This window comes from Protopterus annectens, chromosome 15.part0 (assembly GCF_019279795.1).
Source record: "Protopterus annectens isolate FY-2018-M chromosome 15.part0, PAN1.0, whole genome shotgun sequence".
Lineage (NCBI taxonomy): Eukaryota > Metazoa > Chordata > Ceratodontiformes > Protopteridae > Protopterus > Protopterus annectens.
This window is the reverse complement of record NC_056749.1, coordinates 122257256-122283056: the sequence shown is the minus strand read 5'-3', so window position 1 is coordinate 122283056 and position 25801 is coordinate 122257256. Positions and strand designations below refer to the sequence as shown.

Below are 25801 nucleotides of genomic sequence, written 5' to 3'. Positions count from 1 at the left end.
GAGGAAAGTGGTTACAGGGAATCTCAAGATTTTTCAGCCCTCCTCAAAATTTACCAAGGGATTTTCTCTTCCCTCATCCAATTTTGGCAAGAAACAAAATAGTCACAACAAAATTCAGAAAGTCTGACTCTCCGTTTTTCTCTTTGGCAACAAATTGTTTCAGACAAATGGGTTCTGAAGCCGATTCAAAAATGGCACTAGAAAGACATTCTTTTTCCAGGGAACTATCCTTCCATATTCACCAGACCAACCACCTCAATTTACTTATTGTTTTTTGATATTATTTTGGTTTGATAAGTTTGAACAGCATTATGTTATTTAACAATTCTTGTTTGCTTTATGAAGTGTTGACAATTATAATAGATTTGCCATACAAGGATTTTTTAATGACTGATTATTCATGATTTTATTTGCTAGCTAGTTGATTGCTTTTTTAAATTAGGTGCAAATGTAGTACTGGATACTCTGATGAAGTTCTTGGATTAGGAACAAAAGCACTTAGTGTTCTGATTAAACAATTTTGGAGACAGTACAATCAAGGACCTTTGGTGTTTCTTCCTTCGGTGTTACATGTACACGCTTTTGTTTTTTTCTGGGTGAGAGATGATTTGCTCAGGCTGGGTTTCCAAAAGAACATTGAAGTCTTTTTTTATTCCACCACATATGAATGTGCTCCTGGAGTGTCTGCTAGATACTGCAGTAGGCTTTCTATTAAAATGTTGACACTTGAATTGCAAAGTGCTCAAAAGCAGAAAAAAAACCCGAAAACCCAGAGAAGAGCAAATTTCGAAAATCACTCTTCTTAAAACTTATTGCAGCAAAGCAAGCCCCCGCAGCCCCCACACATATATATACCAACTCCAAGATCACCATACCTCAGAGAAAATGGCATCTCAGACTTGGTAAATACTAATCTGATCTTTCAACCTTTCAGTCCCCATGTTTTGGGACTCGCTCTAGTGGATCCCAATATTTCAAATGATTACCACATCAGTACAAAGAACTTCACTTCCACAGGAAACATAAATCCATATTTAGAGCTATTACAGGATTTTTCCACTCAAGACGTCAGTCATTGCAAGGGAAAACCTCAGGATTCTGGATCTCATGGCATCTATGATTCTCATTATACCTCCGGCAAGACTCCATACGACAGACAGACACAATGGTATCTGAAGGCTCTTTGGTCACAGCACCAACACCCATTAGCTTTTCAAATTATTTTCTGGGATTTACGAGAAGAAAGATTACTTGGAGACATCAAATATCCCTAAATCCAGGTCTTCCCTTTTCCAGTCCTGTTTCACAGTAGTCAGCCAACGATGCCTAGAATTTTGCTTGGACAGTAGTGTCAAAGGGGGATAAAAGTGCAAAGTAGCTGGGACAACAAAGTGAGACAAGAATGTAAGAGATGCTTGCTCTTATCTAGGCATTCAACTCTCAGAATCACCTTTGGTTCTATGGATCACTTCAAGTTATTACAGATAATACCATAGTGACGTTGTATATAAACAAGTAAGAGGAAAGCAATTGTATCCCTTATGTAGTCTAGGCATGTTAGCAGGGTATCTAGCTTTAAAGGACAATCTCACTCTACAGGCATCCTACATTCCACCAAAGCAAAACTGTGTGACAGAAAAGCTGAGCAGGACTAAGGCAGACCCTCACAAATGGAAACTAGATTGGGGGTCTTCCAAGATTTGATCAATCTGTGAGGAGTTCCTCAAGCATAACTTTTGGCCTCCTCTCTGAACATTCAGCTGGCAAAGTTCTGCTCCAGGACTCAATGCAAAAAGGCCTGGAAGAAAGATGCCTTTTCACTTCCTTGGACAGGAATGTTCTTGTATGGTTTTCCACCTTTTACACTGATATAACAGGTACTTCTGAAGATTTAGAAGAATCCCTCAAGATCATTGTGATGACTCTCTTCTAGCCCAGGCAACAGTTGTTCTTCCTTCTTTTAGAATTAGCCAGGTGTAAATACCATAAGTTTCCTCACAAATTGGCTCTGCTCACACATGGACATGGGTGAGTGATACATCCCAACCTCAAACAACTTTAACTGACTGCCTGGATGACAGGGCCTTAACACCTTTTAGGCACTTGTTTTCTGTGGCCATGCAGAAGGTATTAATAGAGGCTTGAAAGCCTGCTACTACAAAATCATATAAAAGCAAAAGGACAAGATTTTCTAATTGATGCCAACAATATAAGCAGCACCCATTCAGTGGGCTAGTGTTTCTCTGCTTTTGCAATATTTGTGTGAGCTACCTTCCTAATACCGGTCTTACTCCACTATCAAAGTTTATTTGTTGGCCATTCCAGCATGTCTGTCCATGAATCCCTCTAGTACTGCAGTTATGGAGCTTGAGAGAATTCTAGGAGAAATAATACATTTTCAGCAATATCTGAAGACATACTGGAGGAATCAGAAGCGGGGCCAATATTAAGCAACTTGGAATCATTTGGTTCAATAGGGTCCTGTTTCCATGTGGGGGCACACACTAGGTTGTGACAGAGTCATTAAGCCGTACGTGACCTACAGCATTTTTCTGACAGGAACTACAGCATAGTGGAAGATATTTTCTTACTTTGTCTTACCTTCTGTCACATGTTTTCATAGTAAGTACAAGTATTTGTTAGTGGATAAGAAAACATTTCCTGTCAAGTGCTGCACGAGTGGCTCATACAGTATCACACCAATGATACAACTCACAGTACTAGCTGCTCATGGTCAGACATTAGTCAGTTGTTGCTGCTAAGTACTAAGGAGGGTTTGAATCCAAATCTGAGGCTGAAGTAACCACCTGGTTTTGTGTACAATTTCAGTTATCAGAAGATAGGACCACGTCTAATTTGAAAGCTGTCAGTGGCAATGTGCTTTCTTTTGCTAATGTGTGATTTTTTTATAAGTTGCAAATGCATGCCATAAAAAATAGCCATATTAGCCAGTATGAAAACAAACACTAGCAAGCATATAAAAAAGAACATAAACTGATGTGAGGTACCTTCTGATTATCAAAACTTATGACAAACATACCGTCAATGATATGACAGAAAAATACTTACTGCATTTGCATACAGAAGCCAAATAATCACAGAGAAGTGAAACAGAAGGGGTGTGTGTTCAGTCAGGGGAGGTAAAGGTGGAGAGAAAAATGATTCACCTTGCCTAAAAAAAAAAAAAAAAAAAAAAAAAAAATATATATATATATATATATATATATATATATATATATATATATATGACAGAAGCAGTTTGGACAGAAAATTATTCACCTTGGCTAAAAGACAGAAAACATTAATTATCAATTTGGATACCAAAGTTTCTGAGTCACACACAAAACTTAAAGATAGAAAAATGCTGGACTGAATTAGGGAGAATTTTTTTTGGGGGGTGGGGGTGTATTTTAGAAAGATGAACAAATTGAGTGGGTTTTACGTGTTATTACATCCTCTGTCCTACCAAAACTTTAAATTATGCTACAAGTAATCTTTATTGCTCGCTTGTGACTTGGACTATAACTGGGAACGATCAGCAAGTAGTTCATTTATCCAGTTTAGCAAATAATTAAATAAATAAAAATAAACCTTCAGAAACAGATGTAAGTGGGGTGGTGTTTGAGCAATGCAGTATGCGAGCAATGCTATTGTAACTGGGTTGGTATGTGATCAATGCTACTGTAACTGGGTTGGTATGTGATCAATGCTACTGTAAGTGGGGTGGTGTGTGAGCAATGCTATTGTAAGTGGGGTGGTGTGTGAGCAATGCTATTGTAAGTGAGGTGGTGTGTGAGCAATGCTATTGTAAGTGGGGTGGTGTGAGAGCAATGCTATTGTAAGTGGGGTGGTGTGTGAGCAATGCTATTGTAAGTGGGGTGGTGTGTGAGCAATGCTACTGTAAGTGGGGTGGTGTGTGAGCAATGCTATTGTAAGTGGGGTGGTGTGAGAGCAATGCTATTGTAAGTGGGGTGGTGTGTGAGCAATGCTATTGTAAGTGGGGTGGTATGTGAGCAATGCTACTGTAAGTTCACAAGTTCATAGGTGTGTATTAGGCTAACGGCCCTGGAGCCTCTATAAGCCTAGCCCAAGACGATTCCCTTGCATCATGCCGCCCAAAGTTAGTTCCCAGTGCCCCTGTCAAGCAAGGCCACTGAAGTGATCCCCGGGGTGAACTTCCTATTGCCCATCCACTCAAGATTTCTCTTAAAGAGGGCCAGTGAAGTGCTCTAGTTGACGTGAATTGGAAGTTTGATCCAGAGTATGGGAAGTCTCTGGATTAGGAACCTGTCCCTCCAGCATGTTCTGTTTATTGTGGTAATGAGGTTTGGTCCCTGGAGCGTGTGACATGGAGTAATTGGGATTTCTTTAGGTGTAGCATATCTAGCAGCTCTGGGTCAGGCATGGCTTTGTAGTTCAAGCAGAGATCACCTCTAAGTAGGCAATAAGAAACTGAGTATAGCTGGAGTTTTTTGAGTCTGTCTGTATAGGGCATGTGTCTAAGGCCTAAGATCCTCATAGTAAGGTATTTATGTGGCCTTTCCAGTTGTAGGTGTCTAGTGAGGTACATATCAAATGGGACATTGTATTCTAGAATAGGTCTACTGAGAGACGAGTAGAGAGGGATTATGACCTCTTTTTTCCTGGATGAGAAACCTTTTGTAATGAGATGTGCCACATAGAAGGACTTTCTGACTACAGTGGCAATGTGGTTATCAAAGGAGAGGTTGCTGTCAACCTGTGTCCCCAGGTCTCTTATCACACCTTCTGTGTTTAGTGGACTACCGCTCTTATGTGGTAGTTCATGGGCACCGAATTTTTCCCAAAGAGAATAACAATGCACTTTTTGGCATTGAGCTTAAGGCCATGGCTCTGTCACCAGTCGGTGTCAGTGAGGCCTTTTTGTAGAACATCAACATCAGTTGGAGAATCAATAATGGCTCCCAGTTTGTAATCATCTGCTAAGTTGGTCAACCAGAGTCCCTTTGTGAAGGCTTGGACTTCAGAGAAGTAGATGCCAAACAGGAGAGGACCTAGGAATGATCCCTGTGGGACACCACTTGTAACTGGTCGGTAGTCAGATTTGGAGTCCACTACTTTCACAGTGTGGGTTCTATCAGTAAGCCAGTTGTCAAACCATCTTATGACATATGGGTTTATGCCTAGTTTAGTGAGTCTATCTATGATTCTTGAGTGAGGGATGGAGTCGAAGGCCTTGGCAAGATCTAGATAGGCTGTGTGAAGTACCTTTCCCTCATCCACAGCTCTGGTGACAGACTCGAAGAAGTCTATCAGGTTGAGCAGGCATGATCTACCTTTCACAAACTCAAACTGCGTGGGGTCTAGAGTTTGGAGATTCCCTATGTCCTTATTTATAAGGTCCATGATGACGCACTCCATAGCCTTACATATCAGACTTATCAGACTAATGGGGCAGTAGTTCCTAGGGTCTGTAGTTGCTCCCCCTTTGTGGACTGGGATGACTGTAGCAGTGCGCCATTTAGTAGGTACAAAATCTGAAGTGAGGCTGTGATTGAATAGGGTACTCAGGTATGGTGCCAGTTTACTTTGTAATTCATGGAGAACACAGTCAGGGATGTTACCAGGTCCCATGGAAACTGTATTCTTGGCTTTGGACAGTGCAGTTTTTACCTGTGTAGCTGTGATAATAGGGACTTGGCATTCCTCAGGTATTATGATAGGCCCTTTAGGAGGTGAAAGGGGGGTAAAGTTCGCACTGAACCTGTCGGCCAACATGTTGGGAATATCAGTTGGTTTTGTATATGTATTGCCATTGTGCTGTAACTCAGAGCAGATCTGAGTATTGCCATGTAGATTCTTGACATAAATATAGAATGCTTTGTGGTCGTCTTTACAATCTGCAGCAATTTTGTTTTCGCAGCTAGCTTTAGAGGATTTGATGATGGATCTTAGTTTTTTTGCTGAGGCTAACAAGGGAGTTTTTCCAGTCTTGGGAATTCACCCTTTGCTCCAACAGTTTTTTCCTTCTGTTGTAGTGTTTGTTTATGGTGGTGGACCACCAGATTGGCTTCTTTTTTTTTGGAGGAGAGCATCTTGGTTCTCTTTGGTATGGCCCATTCCATGCACTTGTGTATGTGCTCATACAGTGCATTGGTGTATGATTCAGCAGTCATGCAGCTACTTTCCATTTGCAAGGGTGTCGTGAAGTTAGCCACCTCTGTTTTTAGAAGCTCAAAATTGGTTTTGGAGAAGTTTTTTATTAGTGGTTAGACATCCAGAAATGATAACAGATACTTTAGAACTGTTATGAAATTCTATACAGAGCAGAGAAGTGAGAAAATCAGAAAGAAAAACAAATGGAAACATTTCTGTAAACTAGATATTTTAAAGCCTGGCAAACAGAAAGCTAAACAACTAAAAGGATAGCTAAAAAAAGAATTGCAACTCATGTACAAGGAAGTAACATGAAAACCTACTGGAATGGAAGGAATTTCTACAGATATCTAGAAGTCAGGAGGAAAGTAGGTTGTTGAAACTTCAGAAGGCTCTGTTTATAGTAAGGTTCAGAAAAGCAAATAAGGTTTATGTCTATACTAGCTAAGACAATGGCAAAAACATTACCAAAGCTGTTAAATATGGATTAATACAGTTTCGTGGAAGAGAGAAAAACATTTGATAGCATTAACAAAACAATGATGATTCAAGAAAGAGAATGAGAATATAAGAAAACTCCATTAATTTTGATAAGTTTTAATACAGACAAATCATTTGGTAGGCTTTGCTGAGAATTCACGAGCAGGGCAATAGTAGCATTTGCATCCCCAAATAGTATAGTTAATAAGGAGAACATACGATAGATGAGAGGCAGAGACAAAAGGGGGAATAGACCTTCCTGATAACATGAGTTTAAATAAAAGGTCCAGAATTCGTAGAAGGGCTAATCTCTGACGCACTGCATCAGCACAGAACCACAAGGAAGGGGTGTCCTCTTTCCCTTGTCACTTTCTTGATATTTAAAAAGATATCAGAATAGAAAATAAAGGATTCACAAATTCAGGGATACAACTGATGTGGCAATCATATAGAACTATGACTGGGTCTCTGATCATAACCATACTATTGTGTTTGAGTCATGGATGCTAAGAAATTCACCTTGAAAGGTGAATCTTGGCATACATGTGGAGAACACGATGATGTTATGGCTACGATCAGACCCCTGTAGATTTTTGCACTACACGGAACTTTATTTGCTCTATGTACAACTAGTTAAATAAAAATGTGTTTTGCTGTCTTTCAAAGCTGGTTAAGCACTTTGTGAACACACACAAACAGCAACACACATCTTAAGTGAGGGCTAGGATTTTAGGATTTTGAAACAAAGTCAGGGACAGATTTACAGGTATACATTATATATATATATATATATATATATATATATATATATATATATATATATATATATATATATATATATATATAGCAGGCAGAACTGATGCAGTTTTAACTTCTGCTGCTGTCGATTGTTACTGTCAGTTCTCAGTGTTCAGTGCAAGACTCAATATTGACACTAATTAAGAGGTGCTTAGCAGGTGAGATTAGGTCTCATGCCACAGAAGTTCTTAACTAGTTTGCCTTTTTCACACTACAGGAATGTAATCAAGACTCTCCATGCACTACAAGAATTCAGCCTTATTTGCAGATATTATTTTGCACTTGGTGTCATAGAACATTTTGAAACAGTTTTAGGTGTTTTCAGGATGCAAAACAAATGAAGACTAAACAAAAGCTATAGCAGTAAATTATGCATCCAAACATAAATTGATTTAGCAATGTCCGTACTTACTGGGGATATAATATGAAGCATTTATGTGTAATGATTAGAAATTATTTCAATATGGCTGCTAAGGATACGTGGGAATAAACAAAACGTAAAACAAAACAAAAATTAAGAAAATGGAAGGTCTTAAATTATGGTTATGAATAATGAAAATAATTTATTTTGTTTAATATACAGAGGTCACGTGTACTCTTATCAACCAGAGGAAAAGTTATGGAGGATAACTAATAAAAATGTGAAGGAATTTATCTGACAGGGAAGAGGGAAAGAGTTAAACAGAATAATACAATTCTTCCCACATAACAAGGTTGGTTTAGGATTGCCATATTTGACAGACACTTCAGAGCTACACAGTTAAGGCTCACATACATAACCTCAATAAGAAGGTTTATAAATCAAAGTGAAAAAGGACGATGATGAAATGGGGTGTGGGGTTGAGAAGGAGAGAGAGAACAAGATTTTGGATGAAAGTCTTTAAGGCAAGCTATAATAATCATGCAAATTACAATATTCATAAAACTAGCTTTAAACTTTAGGCATTCTAAGAAAGTAGAGTTGTGTAGGTTCAACTTACCATAACAGCAGATGCTCAAATGATCACTGCTGCAGTAGTCTTAGCTATATATGGGGTATACCCTTACCAAGGATATAATGACCAGCAAGCTTCTAAAGCTTCAGGGTACCTTCCACGAGGTGAACTGACTAAAAATACGATTGGGAGCGAAGCCTTTCAGAGCTTTCTTGTCAGCACAGAGAGGGAGACTTAGCCCCGAAAGACAAAGCTAGAACAAATAAATAAATGTCCGCAATCTGGCATAAAAACACACCAAAACACAAGGGGGGAGGTGAGGGAGGAAGAGAAGTAGCTAATGCAGCAGTGATCACTCAAACATCTACTGTTATGATAAGTTCATTTTACACAACTGTACTAAGTGTTTCATATTGATCAAAGCTGCAGTAGCCTTAGCTGTTTCGGCAGATTACTATATAGGAAGGTGGAAGGAGAAGGGTCCAGGATCCCCTGAAGAATGGTCCTCGCAAAGCCTGATCTTGACCTACAGAAGGAATCAAGCTTATAAGTGCTTTGTAAAGCTATGCACAGAGGACCAGGTACCAGCTTCTAGAATACCTTCAAACGCTTTCCAAAAAGACATAGATGAAGCCAAGGCCTTGACAATGCCTGGAACAGATTTGTTATGGCAAGTATAACAAAAGTTAAGAGCCTTAGACAACTATTTGGAAATACTCTATTTTGATGCAGGTCGTCCCTTCTGCTAACATTCAGAAGAAATGAATTAGAAGTTATGTACTCACCATAACGTTCCATCTGAGTAGGTGACTTCATTCGGATGCAACCTGTGGGTATCGGATCCGACCTCGGATCCGAGCCGGCAATTCAAAAGCTTAGGCTCCGAGCTCCTAGCTCCTCCCTCTTACCCATAATCCCTTGCCAAGCCCTGACTGACCTCAGATTGAGTTTGCCTCAAAATACTGACAACAGTACACTAAATCAGCATAAATACTCGCTCTAAAAAGGTCAGGGGGATGGAGGGGGGGATGGTTGCATCCGAATGAAGTCACCTACTCAGATGGAACGTTATGGTGAGTACATAACTTCTAAATCTGAAGTAGGCAGACTTCATTCGTCTGCAACCTGTGGGACAGAGTCCCTAGCTACCTGAATCTTGGGCCGTCATGGAAGGATGTTCGAGCACCGCTGAGCCAAAGGATGCTCTTCCTCTAGAAACAACATCCACCTTGTAATGAGAAATAAAAGTATGAGGCGAGGCCCAAGTAGCTGCTGCGCAGATATCATCCAATGAAACACGGGACTTAAAGGCGGCTGACGTAGAAACTGCCCTAGTAGAATGAGCCGTAACCCTCTGAGGAGCAGGTCTGCCTGAAGTGTCATATGCCTGCAGAATACAATTAGCAATCCATTTAGATAGAGTGACTTTAGATACTGCTTTACCCAGAGCAAATTTAGCAAAGGAGATGAACAGCTGATCTGATTTCCTGTGGCCAGCTGTTCTGTTAATATAAAAACGTAATTGTCTATGAACATCCAAGGAATGCAATTTGTATTCTCCTTTGTTTGAATACTTGGGAAAAAACACTGGCAAATTGATTGACTGGTTAATATTGGATTCAGAAGAGACCTTCGGAAGAAAAGATGGATTGGTCCTGAGGCACACCCTATCAGGGAAGAAAGAAAGATAAGGCGGTTTGACACACAGAGCCTGAAGCTCAGACACCCTTCTGGCTGAAGTGATAGCTACCAGAAAGGCAGTCTTCCAGGAAAGGTATTTTAAATCAGAAGAAGCTGCAGGCTCGAAGGGAGGAGCAGTAAGGGCCTGCAGGACTAAAGACAAGTCCCAAGGCGGTACAACCTCCTTGACTGGAGGCCTTAACAAAAACTCCTTTGAGAAATGTTTTGCATAATTTCGCCATCATAAGGGGAGCTGTGTCATGACCAATGTGATAATGCGAGATAGCTGCCAATTGTACCTTAATCGTGGAAGAACTAGCCCCTTGATGAAAGAGGTCTGTTAGAAAATCCAGCACCGCTGACATAGGTGCTGAGAAAGGATCCAAAGTTCTCTGTCCTGCCCATATAGAGAATCTCTTCCATTTACTCCGATAAACCTGTCTGGTGGAAGGTTTATGAGCAGCCACTAAAATGGCCTTGACCAGTGAAGAGATACCGGGAGTCCTAATTAAGGTTGGAACTGGAGCAGCCAAGCTGTCAACTTCAGGGTCCGCAGATTGGGAACTGACATTCCCAGAGGGTGAGAGATGAGATCCGAAATTGGATCCAGAATCCATGGTGGATTGATTTTGTGAGACCATACAAAGGGGAACCAAGGTTGTCGAGGCCAGAATGGGGCAATGAGAATCCTTCTGCTCCCCAAACTGTTGGCTTTCTGCAGAAGCCTCTGCATCAGAGGAAGTGGAGGGTAGGCATAAAGGAGACCGGGAGGCCAAGCATGCACCAGAGCATCCTCGGGAACTCCCTGGTGGGGAAGCAGAGCGAAGAAATTGTCGCATTTGGCGTTTGAGGAGAGGCAAAAGATCGCAACAGGGTTGCCCCAAACGGCAAAAATCTTCTTCGCTACTTGAGGATTGAGGGACCACTCGTGTGGAGAAAGGATAGTGCGACTGAGCTTGTCCGCAAGGATGTTGGACTTTCCCGGAATGTGCGTTGCTACCAGAAAGCGTTTGGTGGAAATTGCCCATTCCCAGACTCTCATGGCCTCTCGACAAAGGGGTAAGACCTGGTTCCTCCTGCTTGTTGATATACCAGACTACCGACATGTTGTCTGTCTGAATCGCAATAGTCCCTGAAGGAAGAACGTGGTGAAGTGCTTGCAACGCTAGGAGCACCGCCCTCATTTCCAGGACATTTATATGCAATGGCGTCTCTGTGGGATTCCACGTGCCTTGGACAATCTTTCCCAGAATGCCCCCACCCAAGGCAAGAAGCGTCCGTGGTCACTGTGGCTCGGGAAATGCAGCAAAAGGTCTCCTGCCAGGGCTCCGGAGAAAGAAGCCACCAAAGAAGGGAGTCCCTGCACGCTCTGCTGACCGCAATCGGAGCGTTTAGAGAGAACAAAGAGGGACCACTGAACTTGAAGGGTCCATTGAAGAACCCGCATGCGTAGCGGGCATGAATGAGAAGCGGGATAGCTGCCGCCATAGAACCTAGGGCCCTCAGGACCCGAAGCTGCAGTTGGAGATGGTTGCAGGATCGCTGTCACATGACACTTCAGGCTGGCGATATGGTCTGGGGTGAGGAAGGCTCGCATTGATCTGGTGTCTAGTCTTCCTCCTATGAAATCTATAATTTGAGTGGGATTCAGAAAAGATTTCTCCCAGTTGATCGTGATGCCCAGCCTTGGTGCTAGTTGAAGAAAGTAATCCCTGGCTGAGCACAGAAGATGCCTTGATGATGCCGTCAGGAGCCAGTCGTCCAGGTACGGAAAGACCTGTAATCCCTGGAGCCTCAGGTGGGCCGCTACCACCGCTAGCACCTTGGTAAACACCCTGGGGGCTGAGGTGAGACCAAAGGGAGGACCCTGAACTGATAATGACTGGCTCCCAGCCGAAGCGAAGAAACCTCCTGGATCGTCTGTCCATCCGAATGTGGTAGTACGCATCCTTGAGGTCTATGGAACACATCCAGTCGTTCTCCCTCAAGAGGGGGAGTATAGATTGCAGGGTGACCATCCGGAACTTTTGCTTGGTTACTGACAGGTTCAACTGGGAAAGGTCTAAGATTGGTCTTAAGTCCCCCGTCTTCTTTGGCACCAAAAAGAACCTGGAGTAAAACCCTAATCCGGTTTGATCTGGGGGACGCGCTGGATGGCTCTTTTTTCTAGCAGCTGCTCGATTTCGATAGCTGCCGCCTCCCTTTGGTCGGGTGGAACATCTGGGAGGCTGCGAGATTTGGGAATCTTGAATAGGGGTATTGAATATCCTCTGGATATAACTCGAAGCACCCAACTGTCTGTTGTTATGGACTCCCAAGAAGTCAGGTGCATCGAACCGCCCCGACTGCCTCCAGAGACGGACAGCCGGGCAACCCTTCAGGGCTGCTGCATGGGTCTCTCAGAGAAGGGTTCTCTGGACCCAAAGTTGCCAGGAGCCCCCCTGCCTCTGGCACGACGACCTCCCCGTCCTCCTCTGCCACGGAAGGACTGGTTATCCGGAGCAGGTTGGGACTGCTGCGACTTCCGGAACCACATCTTCTTCTGTCCCTTTTGGTTCTTAGAGAAGGACCTCTGGGGAGCTGAGAAGCGGACTCCGACGGCAGACAGCGTCTTCCCGTCCTTTTCGCTCTGGACTAATGTCTCGCGAACAGTCTTGCCAAACAAGGCGGAACCATCGAAAGGGGCATTCGCGAAGGTCGCCTTGAAGGGCTCTGCAAAATCACAATGGCGGAGCCAGGCCTGTCGCCTCATGACTAGGCCTGCTCCGCTGGCTCTGGAAACTGATCTGAGAGTGGCCATTCGGGTGGAGTAAACCTGTTTATCCTCACTCGAGATGGACTCCGGGGGAGATGCAGCGTATTCTTTAATCAGATCCCGCTGCATCCTAATGACATGTGCCATGTAGTTCAGCGCTCTCAAGGAGAAGGTTGCTGAACTAAAAACTCGCTTCCCAATGCGATCCATCGAACGGGACTCCTTGCCCGGAGGATGCACGGAGGGACTCTCCTGGGCCAATTCCCTCTTTGTGGCTGCAGCCATCATCATGGCATCTACTGGGGGACCCTTACTCCAGTGGGTGCGGTCTGATGGAGGAGAAAGAATGCGGTCCGGGCGCTTAGGGATAGGCTCAATGGTGTCCGGATCCTTCCACGCCCTGATGGAGATAAGATCCACCAGGGGGTCAGCAGGAGGGGACACCCAAGAGGTAGAAGAGCCCACCTCGAATGCCTCCAAGAACACAGACTCGTCCGAAGAAGCCTTGGGGGCAGACCACCCCCCCCTGATCCTTAACATCTCCATGATGTCTCCAAATGAGACGTCCTCAGGGGGTGACCTAGGGGAGCCTTCCCCTTCATCCAAGTCTGTGTCTTCAGTGACGGACTCAGGGGAGTCCATGTGCCTCCTCTTGCACTTACGCTTCCGAGGTACTTCATCGGGGGGGCTGTCCGAGGAGTACTCTTCAGCAGTTGGATGTTCCAAGGGAACCACTTGGGACATCAAGGCGGGCTGTCCCTGGGACCGGCTGGTGGGGGCCTGGCCCAACTGCAATGGAGTGCGGGATGGAGCCGTGGCAGGGACCGGGGGTCCGGATGTCCTCGACAGTGCCCTTTCCACTACGTCGAAAGCCGAGGGGGAGCCAGCTTCTCTAAGCCCGAGAGCCGACCCCGACTCGGATTCGTCCTGCGGATGGGAGTCGGAGCAGAAACCGTCGGATTCGAAAGACCAGTGTGCTGCGACCTGGGCGGGCCGAAGACACACCAGCTCCCTCGGATCCGAGGCTCGGCCCTCGGCTCCGAGAGGTCGGGTCCGGTACCAAGCACTCAAGGGATGGGACGGATCCGAGTGCGCCGACCCATCGGATCCGACCCACCCCGGATCCAAATCTGCACGGCGCCGACAGCTCCGAACCCGTGGTATGGGTCGGAGAAGGAGCCAAGGCGAAAAGGTGAAGCCCCTCCCGGATGGGGGCTAGGAGCACTCCCATTTGCATTTGGGCCTGGATGAATTTCCTCATCATCCGGTCCATATCAGCTTCGCTCATAGAAAAGGTTGATCTAGAGGAGGCCACCGGCGGACCTAGAGAGCCGTCTCGGTGACCTCCTGGAAGGGCTAGCCTCCTCCTCCTCGGGTCCAGGAGAGAACCGAGGGGAGTGGAGCCGAGGAGGAGGAAAGCTAGAAGGCACAGGGAGGCCGCTTAGATGGAGGAGCCGAACTAGAAGTTTCGGCTCTCCTCTTGTGGTGCTTCTTCCTGTGCCTCTCCTTCTGTCTTTCCTTAGAGGAATCCTTCCCCTCCGGCAACTTTGAGGGAGGTTGAGTCCCAGCCGGAGGGAGAACTCACAGCAACAGGTTGCTGAGTGGAAGGGCAGAGGCGGCGGTATCTGGGGTAAAAGACCCGCCAGCACCAACCGACCTCCGTTCCCTCAAAGCCGGGGTTGAACCCTGTACAAATGGTACAACCAGATGACAGGTGTTCAACCCCAATAACTTGCGAGTGTGGCCATCTGCTGGGGATAGCTTATGGCCACACTCGCATTGAAAACACAGCCTTATGGGCTTCGGTCATAGTAACCCTAAGGCCTAACACACAACACACACAAACAAACTACGCAAAACCCGATAAATTTAAACAAAAAGAGAGAGGAAAGCCTAAACACACTCAACACTAACTGAAACAAGAAAGAAATTAAAGATTTTGAAAACTTTTTTAGTCAAAAACTATCTCTTATCTTTCACCAACGCCAGGAGCTCTGGAATTCCGTAGCTACTTGAAAAGCGGCAAACGAAATCTGAGGTCAGTCAGGGCTTGGCAAGGGATTATGGGTAAGAGGGAGGAGCTAGGAGCTCGGAGCCGAGGTCGGATCTGATACCCACAGGTTGCAGACGAATGAAGTCTGCCTACTTCAGATCAATTGATTCATAGATCTGAAAGATTTAACTTTGTCAAGATAGTATCTTGAGTTGTCTGTAGACATCTAAGGTATGAAGTATCCTTTCTCCCTCATTTTTAGGTTCAGGAAAGAAAATGGAGAGATGGATGGTTTGGCTTAAAGTAAACTCAGATACAGCTTTAGGCATAAAAGAAGAATTACTTCTCAAAGACACCCTTGTCCCTGTGGAAAATGAGATCGGGTTTGACTCACCATAAGAGCTTGGACTCCGATATCCTTCTTGCAGAGGTAAAACCATCTTCCATGGTAAGAACCTCAAATCAGTGAGATCAGCTGATTGAAACGGAGCAAGTGTTAGCTTCTCTAACACAAAATTAAGATCCCAAGGAGGGGGTATGAGTTTTCTAGGAGGCCTCTTAGGCAAAACCCCTTTCAAGAACATTTTGACATGAGACTGCAGTGAAAGAGGAGAATCCATGGGCAGTTATGCTGAAATGGCTGATAAATGAACCTTGACAGAAGAATATGAAAGACCACAGAATAGTAACTCACACAAATATTGTCAAACCAGAGAACAAGTCCTGAACGGGTGCTGGTTATGATGTTGGCAAAACAGAATAAAAAAAACTTCTCCATTTGCTAATATATTATTTTCTAGTAGCAGGCTTTCTTGTTTCTATTAGTACCTGAGGCATGGCCTCAGAAAACAGATGTCTAAAAGAAATTCATATCCCAGATATCTAAAAGAAATTCATATCCCAGATGTCTAAAAGAAATTAATATCCTATCAGCCAGGCAGTCAACTAAAGATGACTGATGTTGGGGTGCATCAAGCAACCTTAGTCTTGTGTGAGTATATCCAGTCTGTGAGGAAACTTGTGTTAATTGCCACAATTATTTCCAAAAGAAAGGAGATCCATGGTTGCCTGGGCCAGAAGGAAATCACCACAATGATCTTCTGAAGATTCTGAGGGAATTTCCTGAAGTACCCCAGATATTAGTGGAGAGGGTGGAAGGGCATACAGGAACCTTCCTGTCAAACGAAAGAAAAAAGCACCAGCATGGAGTCCTGGAACAACATTCTACCAGTTGATTTTTCAGAGACAAGGCAAAGAGATCTACTTGAGGAATTCCCCACAATTCTGGATCAAATCTTGCAAGACTCCCTGATCTAGTTTCCATTCATGAGAGTCTGCCCTGGTCCTGCTCAGCTTGTCTGCCACACAATTTTGCTCTAACAGAATGTAGGATACCTATATAGTGAAACTGTGCTGTAAAATTATATCCCAAGCTAATATAGCTAGGCTGCAAATGGGGTACGACCTGGGGTATGGCTAGGCTGCAAACTGGGTATGACCTGGTTCCTCATTGATTGTTGATGTACCAAATGACTGTGGTATTGGCTGGAACCATTTAACGAGGTCTTGTGGACCAAAGAGATTGACTGACTTGATCAGGATAAGCATCTCCTTGACATTTTATGTGCTCACATCTAGCCTTGTGTCCCATACCCCTGAACTTTTTTCTCTCCTGAAACAGTTCTGCAAAGCCCAAAGCATCACAGGTGACTGATTTGGAGCAGGGAGGGAGAAGGGGAGACATGGATTTAAGGCCATCAGTTGACTCCATCAAAAGATCTGTCTTCTGACAAATTCTAGCAATGGGATCAATAAAGTTAAAAGGGTGATGAAGCTGAGACCAAAGAGATTTTAGATACCACTGTATCTTTCTCATGCAGAATCTTGCTGGGGTATCATGAGAACCATAGATGCCATGAGACCGGAAATCCTGAGATATTCCTTCGCAGTGACCAAAATCTAAATGGAAAACCTTAGAAATAGATCTAGATCTACTTTTTCTTGTGGAAGGAAAACAATTTAAACTAAGGTGTCTCGTTGACATCCCAGGAACAAAATCCTGTGAGAGGGAGTCAAGGAAGACTTTTAAATGTTTTTTTGTAATTCCAGAGTGTGCAAGACCTCACTCACCTGAGAGAGACGGAAGGGAGACATTACTGAACCTGAAAAGACTCTGCAAAGATAAGCAAGTCATCTAAATATGGAAAAGTGTGGATACCCTGCAAACTGCATTGAGCTATAATCAGCGCTACATAGTTTAGGAACACTCCTGATGTTGGGGATATTACAAAGTGTAAGGCAGAGAAACTACAGTTGTGTACACTTACCATAAATGTAGATGTTCGAGTGTATTCACTGTTGCAGTCATCACATCTGGCTTAGCCCTGCCAGGGTAGCCCTTGGTCGGCCTGAATACCAGAGGCTTAGTACTTCTGCGTCGGTTGCTGTCTAAAGGACTAAAGTCAGGTCATCAGTAGTATAAAGTAAGGCAGCCGACATGATTACATCAGTTTTTCTTGCCCTAACCTGTCAGGAGCCCCCAAGTAGGAGCCAGGTTCTGGTGGAAGAACCCCACCAGTAGAAAGTAAATACCAACATGTCCCTTGTAAGGAAAGAGAAGAAAGGGAGATGGAGGGAGGGAAACCAGGACTGCAACAGTGAATACACTCGAACATCTACATTTATGGTAAGTGTACACAACTGTACTATGTTCTTCGTGTTTCACTGTTGCAGTCATTACATTTGGGTCGATTCCCACAGCTGGGGAAATGGGTGAAGGCAGTCAAGGAAACTAAGGGCTGGCTAGGATGCCCTACAAGACTGCAGAGGCAAACCCTGCCCTGGATTTGGAGAAGAAAGGCAGGTGGTAATGTTTGGTAGAAGTGTGAACATGTGTCCAGGTGGCAGCCTCCAGGATGTCCCTGGTGGGGACTCCTCTGAGGAAAGCTGCAGAGGTGGAGCTGCTCTGGTGGAGCGAGTCCTGACCCCCCCCCCTTGGGGGGGGGGGGCTTTCCATGTTGTTTGCAGCAGAAATAGATGCAGTGTGCTATCCATTTGGAAATTGTTTGTTGGAAATGGCTTTGCCTTCTGCCCCTGTAGCAAAGCTAACCAGCAATTGATCAGACTTTCTGAAGGATTTAGTTCTGTCTAGATAGCATCTGAGCTGTCTGTGCACATCTAGAGAGTGCAGGATCCTTTCCCCCTTGTTCTGGGGATTAGGAAAGAAGGTGGGCAAATGAACAGATTGGTTGAGAGCCACACTGGACACCACCTTGGGCATGAAGGATGGGTTAGTTCTGAGGGATACCCTGTCAGCATGGAAGATGATGAAGTGTTCCACAGCCATGAGCACTTGCAGCTCAGAGATGCTTTTGGCTGAAGTGATGGCCAGAAGGAAAGCTGTCTTCCAGAAAAGATATTCTAGCTCTGCAAAAGAAGCTGGTTCGAAAGGGGGAAGGGTGAGCTATTCCAACACAAATTTAAAGGTCCCAAGCTGGGGTTGGTGCTCTTCTGGGTGGCCTCAAGTTGCTAGCCTCTCTTAGGAACTCTTTGATCAAAGGGTGTGAGAAAAGGGGCTGCTCAGTGGGGAAATGAACAAAGATAGCAGAGACATGAATTTTTAGAGAAAGAGACCACTGTGTAGTAGGTCAGGTAAGTAATCCAGGATGAGAGGGAGGGAGGGAGGGCTGTGCAGTATTGGCCCCTTTAGCCTGGATCCAGGTGCAGAACCTTTTCCATTTATCTGCATAAGACTTTCTGGTGCTAGGGTGTCTGGCCTCACGGATAACATCCAGAACCTGTTTACTGAGGGTGGCAGATTGGTTCGGGGTTAGGGAATAAGCCAAGCTGCCAAACTGAGTGTATGCAATTGGGGATGCATGAATTCCCCTTCCCTCTGGGTCAGGAGGTTTGGAATCTGAGGAAGATGCCATGGTGGCAATGGGGACAGGCTGCGCAGCAAGGAGTACCAGTGCTGGCGAGGCCAGTCTGGAGCTATAAGAATTGTCCTTGGTTTTTCCTCCTATATTTTGAGCACTACCCTGGGGGTGAGAGGTAGTGGAGGAAAGGCATACACCGAAAGACTGACCCAGGGGAAGGTCAGGGCATCCACTTTCCAAGCCATGCAGTGATGGTCCCTGGTGCAGAATTCGCTGAGCTGATGGTTGGTGTGGGAGGCAAAGAGGTCGACCTTCAGGGTGCCCCATTTCTGAGTTATTAGGGTGAAGGTTCTTCTGCTGAGCTGCCACTCGTGTGGGTCCAAAGGATTTCTGCTTAATTGGTCTGCCAGAGAATTGAGACAACCTGGTAGGAATCGTGTTAACAGGTGCAGTTGCATGGCAGAGGCAGTGTGCCAAAGGGTCATGGCCAGCTTGCATAGAGGGTAGAAGTGAGCCCCTCCCTGCTTGTTGATATATCACATCACAGTGGTGTTATCTGTTTTGATCAGGAGAGCCCCTGGGGAGAGAAGGGGCTTGAAAGCTATCAAGGCGTGCTGGACAGCCATCATCTCTTTTTGATGGGCAGAGGGATTTGCTGTGGGCTCCATTGGCCCTGTATGCACCTGCCATCCAGGTGTGCACCCCAAGCATAGTCTGATGAGTCTGTGGTGAGGGTCTGGGCCCAGTGGTCATTGGTAGCGGTGGCCCAGGTGCTTTCGTGAAAGGAGAGTTTTCCTCCTAGGGGTAAATGATGGTGGGCAGAGGGAGGGGGTGGGGGAGGTGAGTCATTGTGAGCTTTTACCATAAGGGGGTGGCTTAGAACTCCCTGGTTTTGAATTGGAGGTAGTCCACTGCTTACATCTCTGCATTCCCTGTGGCTGCTATCTGGGGGGGGGGTCTGGTTCCCCGGGGCCTGGGCTGGACTGACTTAGTGGGAGAAGGAAAGGACTAGTGCTTGGTGGGGTAATGCCTGCTGAACATGGGTGGCTGGACCTGTAGGAATTCCTTAACTGTCTGCATAGATTATGCTTTTTCTTCCATCTTTTTAAGAGCTCTTCTGTCTTCGTTCCAAATAAGCTGTCTTTGTGCAAGGGAGCATCCAACAATTTGACATGGTCTGGCAGGGGCTGTTCCTCAAGCCATGCATGTCTTCTAATGACAGATCCAGTGACTGCTGCCCTGCAAGAAGCTTCTAGGGCTTCAAAACCACAGTGCATGGTGTGTTTAGTTACTTGACTTGCAGAATGCATTAACTCTTGTAATTCTTTAGATTCTGCACAAGCTGGAAAGGAAGACATTTTTTGTTTGAGGAGTTCCAGGGTATGTTGCTGAAATTTTAGCACATGGAACTGACAATTTAGTGCCCTGACAGCAAGAGTAGCTGAGGTGTATACTTTTTTACCCCATCCGTCTAGTGCTTGGGAATCCCTATCTGAGGGGGTGGGATTCTTAGCTGAGGTTGCTTTAATCCCTGTAGGCCCTTGAGAAATTACATCAGGGTCAGCAGTAGGAATTTTAAAAAGAAATTTGTGAGAGTCAGGGACTCTATAGTACCTTTCTGGTTTTCTGAGTGCAGGAGGGAGGGTGTCAAGCTGGATTCCAGGAAAACATCCTCCACAACATCCAGGACTGGGGGGATGGCCAAGGGTCTGTGCTGTGGAAGATCTAAGAATTCCCTGAGACTCTTTTTCAACTGAGGGTAGTCTTGACTCTCCCATTGGAAATGCTCCCTTAAGGTATGAAGGGTTTCCCCAAAGGAAAATCCTCTGGGGGAGAGGGTGAAGGGATGGAGTCCTCTTCTGCATGAGAATCCTCATGAGTAGAGAGGGGTTGCATGTCTTCATATTCAGATGCATCAGAGTCATCTGACTCTTGTACAGACAAAACTACAGGTGACAGACCTCTTTTTCCTTTTGGAGGGGGAAACTTGGCTTCCCCTGATCAGCATGATAAGGTCTTCTGCCATTTTAAGCATTTCAGACGGAGGCACGGAAGCAGGTGCCTGAGATTGGTTCGCTGGTTTCTTGGGTGTGGTTCGTACCCTGGGCCTAAGAAACTCAGTTGTTTTCGAAAGAATGGAAGTTGTGAAAGAAGACGTCAGTTTGTGTCGAGAATCGGTAGTGCGAAGGACTTCTTCTGAAGCCGGTGTCTGCTCAGCGGCTCTGGAGCCATCCAAGGTAGAAATGAACGCAGGATCCTTAGTCGAAGAAGAGTTTTCCAAAAGGTTCTCAGTAGCAGCCTGCGAATCCACAGAAGCAGGCATCAGGGGCTGCTAAAGCACCTCACTGAGGTACAACAAATGGACACAGCAGTCACCCACCTGCAGCTGAGGTAACTGGCTAGTCTGCTGTGGTGAGGCAGAGGCTGTTTAACTTTCTTTTTGTGGCTGGAAAAAGGATCAACCACGTGAACAGAAGTCTGTACCATGGTCGAGCCAAAAATGGTGCCGCTTTCCTGAGGAAGACAAGCAGTAAATGCTAATAAAACTACCAACCCATAAAATTACATTTTTAACAAGAAAAAACACAGAAAAAGACACGTGAAACACTGCTGTAGCCCCATAATAGAAACAAACACAATTTCTCCATAGAAAATGTTTTCAGTTAGGTTGCACTACTTTTAAATTGACAGAAAGAAATGAGAGCTCTGTTTAAAAGAACATTACAGTATAAAGGCAGTCTGCTAAATAACAACACTCACAGCTTTAAAATAACCTTCCTGAAGAGGAAAGCACAAAAATTAACAAAAGTTAAGTAAATGGAAGTTGTTTTCCTCAAAGAGAACTTACCTACCCAGCAAAGAAAAACATAAGCCAGCAGTCAATCCTCAAAAGCCTCAGAGGAGCATACTTTTCGGAAGCAGTAAAGCTTTTCGGAAGCAGTAAAGCTCTGAAGGGCTCATACCCATGCTTGTCTTTTACGCAACTGAACCACAGATACTTAACAGTTTGGGTGTGTGGAAGGTGCCCTGAAACTTTGGAAGCTGAACAGCAATCATATCCTTGGCAGGATATAACCCATACACCTAAGGCTACTGCAGCAGTGACGAATGTTGGTTTATCAATAGGAATGTCTACAATAAGGGGTATAAAAACAGGTAAGAGGAGGCTGGAATTTACTAGAGAAAATTAGTAAAACAACCAAGGTATAGGGAGCAAATAACTAGAGGTGGAAAGGAGTGGAATGAGGTTAAGCAAAAGTTTTGACTGCAAGTTAAGACACTGCTGTCCATAACAGAGATTGATAAAGGAGTACAGGCAAAGAGAAAGTGGTACTATAACAGAAGATGCTGATAAAGTGGGGGAAATGAGGGCATTTAAAAAACACATGATAACTACAAGATTCAATCAGAGGAAGTTAGAAAAGGCTGGGAAAAAAAGAACAGAAAGGCATTTTACAAAGGAGCAAGGAGAATAAATCAGTAGGGGCTCCCAAATATGCAACAAAGTCCAGTTTTAGGAGTTTTGCATAAAAGTGTTAACATAGGTATTTACATACCCTTGACTTCAAGAGAATTTTTCCTCAGGTAGGCAACAAACGTTGAAGATGTGTTGAGGAACAGGCAGGAACGTGGGAATTTTTTTTTGGGGGGGGGAGGGGGCAGCAAGTTGGCAGACTTTAAAAATTACCTATTTAGCACTATGACAAGATTGCTGGGGGGGGGGGGCTAGTAACTAAGGGAATGATCCTTTTGAGTTGGGACACAGGATCTGAATTGCCTAGACATAACCAAAGTCTTACTGAGTTTACTGTTATTGGCAGCCAAAAAGCAATTACTAGAAAATGGAAATCAATAAAGGAAGTTTTGAGTACTGTAAAGGAGGTTAAAAGAGCTAGGATCTTCAGAAAAAGTAAAGGGCAAATTTCATAGGAAAAATGGAATTTAGGGGAACAGTGCATGCTTAACAATATTCAGGAGGAGTAAAGAATCTTAAGGGAAAGCAGAAACTGAGTAACTTGTGTAATGCTACAGTGAATAAAATCTGTCAATTAGAAAACACATTTCAGCACGTGTGTGTGTATCTGTGTTTTTACATATACATACACATGATGTGTGTGTATGCGTGTGCATGTGTACACTCATACACACACAACAACCATTAAAGAAACTTGTCACCGCTTAAAATGTGAGGACTTATTAAAGATGTTTATTAAAAAAAGACAAAATAAAAAGGGAAAAGATAATACCAGGATGTAATACAATCAGCCCAAATGAAACAAAGACAAAGATCTGCAAAATGCCTGGCACAACAAGTTTCTAGAAAAATACCTGGTCCAGTGATAAAGACAAAAGGCAACATTTGCATTTAACTTAATTTTTGTGATAATTCAGTGCTCCAGCAAAGGTCCACAAAGGAATCTACAAGATTTTAGGGTAATTTTAAATGTGGTGGAAATCATCTTACAGCTGCTTATTTTGTGTGTTAGACTTGTGTACTGTACGCTAAATCATCACAGGGAATAAAATGGGAAAAACTGTGTCTTTGTGAACATAGTGAAACTGTTCCATCAAGTTCTGCAATGTTCAGTAACTTTCACATATAAAAACATGCAGAATGGAGCAAACGTAATCATCCAGTTCAATACAGCAGCATCGCTAGACAGTAAACAGAATGATGACATATGTAATGGATGTGTACACTACAACCTTTTCACAACACTCTAATCCAAATCTGCAACACTGTCTTAAATCAGATTATACGTAATAATAGCCTGGTCAACTTTGTCCATGCTAATTATCACAGGTGCTACTTAAATGACTCATGCGGAGCATTTCAGCAAAATTAACAGACGTAAACAATAAGGTCATTTATTCAGTTTAAGTAGCTTCCAAGGCACATGTCATCTGCTGTTGAATCAGCACAACAGTAAAATGCAGCTCAACAGTCCGGAGAAGATAACCCTGAAATATGAAACCCAAAGCCACTGAGTAACATGTGTTGCTATGAAACCCACCAGTGTCCCCTCCCACCTCTGTAGTCAAAATATGTAGTAGCTCCGTCAGTTTTCTGACTGGGGAGGACTACACCACTGCGCGCATACACAGATCAGTCGCTAAGAAAGCAAACAACTTTTTCACAACCTTTGCTTACCTTCAACCCTGGAATGCATTTTGGCTATGATTTTCATAACTGCCGGCATCTCGTGACATGCCTGAGTGGAAGAAGCCACCTGTCACTGCAACGTCGCACTAAGCTTTGTCTCAAATCTTTCTGATCGAGCCAGTTGGACCTCTAACCTCGGTCTCAACCACCCATCAACCAGCTTATGGGCTTTTCTTAAAAAAAGTGATGATTTCGCTTACAGTAGACAACTGTAACACATAAGATAAGCAGCTGTGTGATGATTTCCATCACCAGCTACCACGTTTAAAGTGTTGCCTCGATAATGGAAAAGTACCGATTTTAGTTATCCAAAAGCTGCAGTATTGGATACAAGTGTCATAATACTTTTCTGCCAATGAAAAACTAACACTTCAGAAGATAATTATTACAGAGAATAATTTTTGTCCTTATAGGTCTAAATGCAGACAAGGGTTTATGGCTAAAAGCAGCTATCAGTCAAAACTAATCCAGTGTTATGATAAAGCTGCAACACAACTTAACAGAAGATTACTGACAGAAGTGGTTCAGAATGACATCACCAAGGTCTTTGATTATGTTCTGTAGAGGTGACCACTAGGAGAAAATCAGGGACTGGAGACCCATGACTGAATTGGATTTTACCATTATTATTGTAAGACAAGTGACAGAGGGTTGTAGTGAAAGGAACAATGTTAGGATTATAGAAACTGACTAGTAAAGAACTCCAATGGTTGGTCTGGGGCGAAGAAGAGTACTCTGCAGAATGTTCATTTTAGACATATTTTAAATTAGGAAAACAAAGCAGTATCAACCTCTTCTACACCACCACAAACAGAGGTGAAGAAGTGAAGGATGGAAGAACAGTCTTAGAAAGAACATTGAAATGTCACCCAAGTTGGCACAGAGGACTTTTTGAGGCTCAGTATTGCAAGCGGACTGCAAAATCTGTTGTGTGAACTATAAACTATCAGTTTGGGAAGGATGGTCAAGAGTAGAAAAATCCTGGTGGTACTTGTCAAACCCAAAATGGACCAATGACAGCAGAGTAATAGGGTCATAGGGGTGGTGAACAGAATCATGATGTGCATCTTTGGGGGAAATGGTTCATAATCAATGAAGCAATGCTTGCCAGGCTCTACCAGGCCAAAAACAGGCAACACTTTGTGTAACGCATGTAGTTTTGGAAAGTAATGCAACAACAGTGATTTCTTATGAGAAAACCTCTGGCTCATATTACAGACTTCTGCAATAATGACAAATACAAATGGGTGTTAATCTCATCTGGAATGCATGACTAGGAGCACAGTGATGTGGTTGTGAGAGCACTCATGGAAAGAAATTTGAGAATTAGAGAAGTAATATTCCACCTCTTCCAAGTCCCTGTCAGACCACAACTACAATACTGTGCACAGAGCTGAAGCCCATACAAACAGAAGGGTTTCATGTTTCTGGAAACAGTCCAGACAAAAGACACTAGAAGGTTGTATGGATGGCTAGGAATGGACATGACAAAAGACTAAATGAGATGGAACCCAGGACATGGATGCTCAAGATCATTTAAGGGAGGTGTGCAGGTATCACTATAAGTAGAAAGAATGGCACAGAATGGGACTCACACAGCAGACAGTATGACCATCTACTCCATAGATATACAGAATTACTTCTTCAGAAAGTAGACTTTAAACCCATGGAAGCAACTAACAGAACAGGTTGTAGACTTGGAATCTGAACACCTTAAAAAGGTGCCAGCTTAGGTCAGATATAAATATTTTGTAATGGCCATGTAAACTTCAACTATAGGCAGAACCTGTGTAACTAAACAGCCTTCAAATGCCACAAGACATGGACTTAAAGGCTTTAGATCTGGAGAGAAGTACAGAGCACACTGTCAAGCCACTAAATCTTCCAGTAACCCAAATTATTCACCAAGTTTCTGTTCCCCATCCAACTGCCAGAAGTTTTGTCTACACAAACGTTTAACTCCATCAGTAATTCTCAATCAAA

General features: G+C 44.0%; 1 protein-coding gene across 5 annotated transcripts in view; it reads right to left on the bottom strand.

Annotated features, from left to right (window-relative positions):
• The window catches only part of PHKA1 (phosphorylase kinase regulatory subunit alpha 1), a 3177076-nt gene that overhangs the window by 735530 nt on the left and 2415745 nt on the right, over nt 1-25801 (bottom strand). The window lies entirely within an intron of this gene.